Below are 6,748 nucleotides of genomic sequence, written 5' to 3'. Positions count from 1 at the left end.
CTCTAAGTCTTAGAAACTCATGATTTGTACTACCAGTCTTTGGGGAGTTGTGTAAAATTTAGTTATTTCATTTTTGACTCTTATCATTATCATTATATTGTGGTTTATTGTTAATTGGCTTACCTAACAAGTTGGGTTAGGTGACATCACGACTAGTTGGATTTTGGGTCGTGACAAGTTGGTATTAGATCTCTAGGTTCATAGGTTCTACAAGCCTTAAGAAAATGTCTAGTAGAGTCTTACGAATCGGTATGATGACATCCATACCTATCTTCGAGAGGCTATAGGGCATTTAGGATCAAATTCCCATCTTTCTTTCCTTATCGTGTGGCATTGATTCAGCTTGAAGTATATCTCTTTGAATTTTCTCACTCCCTCGTATGCGTATGTGAGTGCTTGGTGTCAGCTGTGCATCGATGATTTGTGATTCCATGGATGAGATGTGAGATGTGTTGCTATGTTTTGGAGTTGGGGCCAGTCTAGAGAAATTGAGGTCGGGTTTTGATCGTAGCTTGGGTTCGGTGGTTCCAATTATGTAGCATGTGCTTTTGAACTTATATGTCCGGTAGTGTCCCTGTGAGGGGGACTTATGGCTCGGTGAGTGGTTGGATAGCTATATGATGTGTATCATGTGACTGTGGGATGTGTTCATATTGTTTGAATGTGACGAGAAGAGTATGCTTGAGATGTGAAAAGGACTATTGGATGCTCGATTTCTATGGATGTGTTATACAGTCTTTAGTTCTGAGGGATTTGAGGGATTCTTTCATGTTTTTTCATTTGTGGAATGATGTCATGACCCAAACCGATGGGCCGCGATGGGTACTCGGTGCCTTACTCAACCGAGTACCAATATTACATATCCTTCTTATCGTACTATCATTGGCAAATGGGCCAAACGGGCCGTCATGGATTAACCGGAATAAACATATGGGAATACTCAATATAAGACGACCCAATTTGATATAAAAACCTACACATGTGACATACAGGCCTAGAAGGCCAAAATGATTACTCGTACACTGAACATAGGTTGATAAGGCCATACAATTTTTCATATACATGACATATGTCTACAAGCCTCTAAGAGTACATAAATATCATAAAGGCCGGGACAGAACCCCGCCATACCAATCAACACATGTCCTAATCATACTGACCAAATAGTAACTCCGGAGCAAAAGGAGTGCACCAATACATTCTGCTAAGCTGATAGACTACTTGGAGGACTCTCAACCTATCTAACGGGACCTGTGGGCATGAAACGCAGCGCCCCCAGGAAAAAAGGACGTCAATACAAATAATGTGCCGAGTATGTAAGGAATGAAAATCAGTAAGTAATAGACATGAGAGAAACATAGAGTAAAAGACTCAACATGTAAGCACAAATAACTCTATGAATTATTTCATATTTATAATGTCATGCATATGCGTATAAATGTCATACCATGCATAGGTATATGAGTTCATAACATCATCAAGCCTTTGAGGGCATCCCATAATATATCTCGGCCACTGTGGGAAAATCATCAACGTATACCGGCTGATCAGGTGGTGGTGCATATATAACACCGTAACCTTTTCCCATATCCCATATACATATAATATACGCGTATATAACACCATCTGGTCATGGGTCAATGTACATGTATAAATAAATGCAATGCATGAGAAGTACGTCAATAAAATCTCTCGGAACGTCATAAGACCATTATGCCTCTGATCAATGTCATGAAATAAACTTTATCAACTTACGTATTTTCTGAGACCCATGAACATATGATAGAATAATAAGACACATGGGGAATCAAGAATATAGACACCTCTAGCATTTTTATGAAGAGAGTCATTTATGGAAGTTGCGTATTTTGCTCGTTTCGTTTGTATCATTTGGATCATGCCAAAAAGAAAGAAGGGATAGCCTTAACATACCTGAGCCGGTTCTCTTGACAATCCCTCTAGCACACGTCCTTTGTGAAAAACACGTAACGGCAGATCTAAGTAGGGAAAAAGCTAAATGATATTCTTGAGAAAGATTGTACCGTACTCCCTTACAATTGTAAGTCACGTTGCTATTATATAATTCAAAATTAGGTTGCTGCTACATCCACAGACATCATGTTAACACTATTTCAAGAATAGAATTATATGATTTGATAATCATTCTCTTTGTGGCTTTCATCTGTTAGCTTAGCAAACATAAGATCTCACTCTTAATGAATAATGAATATTGTAATGAAAATTTGTAAGCAAATCACTCTTAATTCACGTTGCTTGCTGAAGAGATCCATTACTTGTAGTCATAAGCATCTCAATTAAATGGATTTGGAAAGCCTTTTATCAATGTGGTTGTGGGCCCCACTTGATTCCCAAAGTGTGCCACCTAGCAATGTGATTAAAGAGTCACTTGATTGATATGTCTTGTTTCCACGTTGATGAGTACTTAATCTTATCCAAATATGCTTAATTAATTGGTTAATCTCCCACCAAAAATTAATAATTACCTGATTATCCACATAATTAAGAATTATCTCAACTATTTTAAAATACTACTCACTTTTAACTCACTTTATATATCTTGTTATCATGGTCATGTGGTACCTTTTATGGCACTAGTCTATAAATACGGGGTATTGTAGCTTGGACCGTATTTTATCTCAAAATGTCAAACTTTGACGAAATTCATTTTCTTTGATTTGCTTACCCTCTCACCTTCACGAATTTACTCATCACTTATTTGAAATAGCATAATACGTATAATCTCAAAATAGTCTCATTCCCAAGCTTATGTCGATTAACTTACGACAAAACTTTAACGTACGAAAATGCGGAATGTAACAAATGAAGTAGATTCTCATGTCTTGTTAACGAGGTTAGACTCGGGAAGATTAAGTGATTGCATGATGGTTGTGGCCATGGTAGGGCGTAGTGAAATACCAATTTGAGGCTAAGCAGGTGATTTATCTCCTACGGGGTGGTCTACGGGTGTGTGAACCTTATGATGTTATGTGGAGAGTTTCTTTCTACCAGTGGGTTATATGTGTTGCGATTTGAGTTTGGATAGGTAGAGAAAGTTGATCTGACTGTCACGAGGATGAATGTGGGCTTAGCAGATAATTTGAGGTATTTTATGGGTTGTGTTGCTGGAGCTTGTGAAGGATTTAGTTGAATCTCACTGCGAGATTGTGGCAGTAATTGAGTATGGGTGTTGTGAGTTATCGTGTGTTTTGTTCTATGGCTTTGAGCCATGTGGGGGAGTTTCCCATCAATGATTTGATTGCATGGTTATGTGTTGTATTGGTTTCGGTCTGAGGCATACTTGTGGATCAGTTATGACTCATAAATGTTGGTTTTGTGGATGACTTAATCAAGGGAATTTTAGGATGCATGATGTATTACACCTTATGGATATATAGGAGTCTTGGAAGTGATTTAGGGTTGTTGTTCGTGATGGATGTGATGTACTAAGAAAAGGGGATTCGCTCGATGGATTAGAGGTGTGGATTACTTCTTTGGGGAGTTGGTGTGTTAACGTAGCACACGTCTTTTGGCTCATTTAGATGGTGTATATGAGATCTGAATAGACTGGATGACTCTCGAGAAGGTTCTAATGGATTCAGGATTTATATGTGAAAATTAGAATTTTTTGGATTTGTATATGGCTAGAATCTGAGAATTACATTAGATTGTGTCGAGACTCTTGGTATTTCTATATCATTATGGATTATACATTTCGGTATCAGGAAGGTAAATGAAATGACTTTAGATTCACAGAAGGTCTTTTAAGAAGAAATACAACGGCTTATGGGCCTTAGGGCGGTATGGTTTTGTGCTAGGATCTCTTATGGTGAGCTTTGGGTAAGGAACATGGTGTTCTGGCAAGGAGAAGTGTCAACTTGAGGGTAATTCGGAAGGGACTCAGATAAATAGGACAGCTTGGAAGTAGGATTGGATCAACATGGTAATGGATATGATCGGTTCTTTGGGTACTTATAATGTGGTGAGTCTCTACATGTGTTTTGTGGCAATACTCTTGGGTTTGGTGACATGAGTGACTTGGTTGATGTGAGAGGGATTCAGTTCCAATGGCTTGGTTATGTGTAAATGGGTTTCAAAGTGTCCTCGACAATTTTTGCCGCGACTTAAGATAAATATTTTTTACCGGTATGGGAAGTATGTTATGTATTGTGATTTTATCCTGGATGGGATCAAATGGAAGGTATCTAGCTGATTGAGTATGTATTCTACTTGTGACTCAGAGTTGATTAAGAGATTCTCATGCTTTTCATATGATGGCATGATAGATGCGGTGTGTCCTGTGGGATCGAGAATTGCAAGTACAAGGTGGTGGTTCAGTTTTGAAGGGAAGGTCATAAATTCTTAGATAGCATGGGCAGTTTCAAGTGATTAGATGAATGCTATTACTACTCGGTAATACCTGAGAAGTGTGCGCATTTAAGAAGGTGCACTATGTTTTGACTTACAGATGCTTCATCGGTAATGCCTGAGAAGTGTGCACATTTAAGAAGGTGCACTATGTTTTGACTTACAGATTCTTTATTGGTATTGCGGTACTCGCCTGATTGATTGACTGCTGATGTTCACATTTTTGCTATGTGACATGGAAGAATTTTAGAAGTATTTCTCTTGGGTTTATTGCATATGAGATATGTGTTAGTCATTCGAGTGGTGGAGTTGGGATTGGCTATGGTGATTCATGTGTTCTATGGATTTGGAGACTGGGAGTTATCAGAAGCAGATTGTTTTGAGGTTGCGGACTGTGAAGTTGTGGCCAAAGTTAGCCAGATGGTGGTATGTGTTATGGTTAGTCATTGTAGACTCTTGTAGGCTTATTTATCTATTTATGGATAATCGGAGTTGATTTGGGGGCCCATTGTTAGGCCTAATGACGATGCGTAATCTGCACCTGGTCGGATTTGTTGACTCAGCACTGTTATTGTTGAGGGGTGTCATTCAGTTGGAATTGAGCTTGTTCGTGTTCCGATATATTCTATGTATTACTCTTATATTCTACGAGGGGTTGTGATTTGTTGGTTATATGCACACACAATGCGGTTCTGCTTGGGCCTTGTAGCAGAATTCGAGCGAGATGGTTTTTTAGGTGTTGAATAGTTGATTGCGCCTTGGTTATGTTCTTTTTGGGTTGTGGTATATAGTGTATTTTGCTTCTCTATGGTTTTGGTAATGCACTTCATGTACTTGGTGTCGAATTGCGTGTAGTTGTTGATTTTGAGCATTGTGGCTTAAGGTATTTCATATGGACCAGTGATCGGATGGGGTCACGTATTGCAGCGGGGTTACGTTGGGATATGATCCTTTGTGATAGATTTATGTGTCTTGGTTCTACTGTGTGTGAGTTGTTCATAGCATTACGTTATGGTGGTACATGTTGAGCTTGTAGGATAGTACTCTCATTGGATTTATTTTCCATGTTTAAGTACACTTGAACTGTTGCTTATTGGTACACAGATTGCATGATTTGTGGCTATAGGTTGTATTGGTGTGGCATGTTAATAGAATAGTTGTGTTTGATGAGATAAGGCCATTGGACCTAGAATGGATACTATCGGATTTGATTACAGTATGTATGGAGGAATAATTTTAGAAGTCGGCTTAGAATTTGCCTTTGGTTCTTGTTGGATGAGAGAGAGAGCTCCATGACTTGTTGGTCTGATGTGTGGTTATGAGTTTTTGCGTGTTTCTTCCATCATCAGCAATGTACGAAGTTTTTGAACTAGGTTTTATATGATATGAGGATTTTTATCAGTACCAGGTTTGTTTTTGAACAGCTACTGTGGTAGGGAATTATTGCTACGAACATGAGAGTTATGTGGTATATCATGTCATTATATCTTGGGTTATGGTTAGGGCTTGTTCAGACTTATACAATGTGTAGGTGTGAGATTCGTGTCTTGTGAGGAATTCCGGATGTTGGAAATTGGGTTCCAAGGTTTATGGGCTAAGGTTGAAGGAAGAATCTTCAGTTATATTGAGTTGAAAAAATTATACAGATTGAGGTGACGGGGGACCACCCCTGGGTATGTGCATGGTAAGGTTACACAGTGATTGGATGACTTTGGAATGACTCTTGGCACGCTCAAGAATGAACATATGCTTAAGTGGGGGAGAATGTAATAACCAGACCGGTCATTTTGAGCATTTGCATTTCATTCGAAGGTTCGAGGGAACAAGTAGCTTCATATGATGTATTATGACTTGTGTGTATCGTCGGTTTTCGTTTTCGGGTGATTCGGGATTGATTTGAAAGAATGATTCTCATCTTAGAAGCTTTAAGTTGGAAGAGTTGATCAAGTTTGACTTTTGTGTATTTAACCCAGATCATAGTTTTGATTTTTCCGTTAGGTCCGAATGGTGATTTTGGACTTGGGCGTAAGCCCGGATTTGCATTTGGATGTTTCTAGAAGGTTTCAACACTAATTGGCAAAAGTTGGAAATTTGAAGATTTGGAATGTTCATAAGTTTAATTAGAAGTTGACTTTGATGGTATCAGGTTTGGATTGTGGTTCCGAGAATCGGAATAGTTTTGTTATTTCATTTGGGACTTGTGTGCAAAATTCGAGTTCATTCCGAGTTAATTTGATATGGTTCGGCACGAGTTTTGGAAGTTGAAAGCTCAACAGTTCATTAAGTTTGATTTGAGGTATAATTTGTGGTTTTGATATTGTTATATGTGATTTGAGGCCTCATGTAGGCCCGTGTCATCTTA

The sequence above is a fragment of the Nicotiana tabacum genome, chromosome 21 (genome assembly GCF_000715075.1).
Source record: "Nicotiana tabacum cultivar K326 chromosome 21, ASM71507v2, whole genome shotgun sequence".
NCBI classification, from domain to species: Eukaryota; Viridiplantae; Streptophyta; class Magnoliopsida; order Solanales; family Solanaceae; genus Nicotiana; species Nicotiana tabacum.
The sequence above is the reverse complement of the archived record's forward strand: the minus strand, read 5'-3'. Positions refer to the sequence as shown.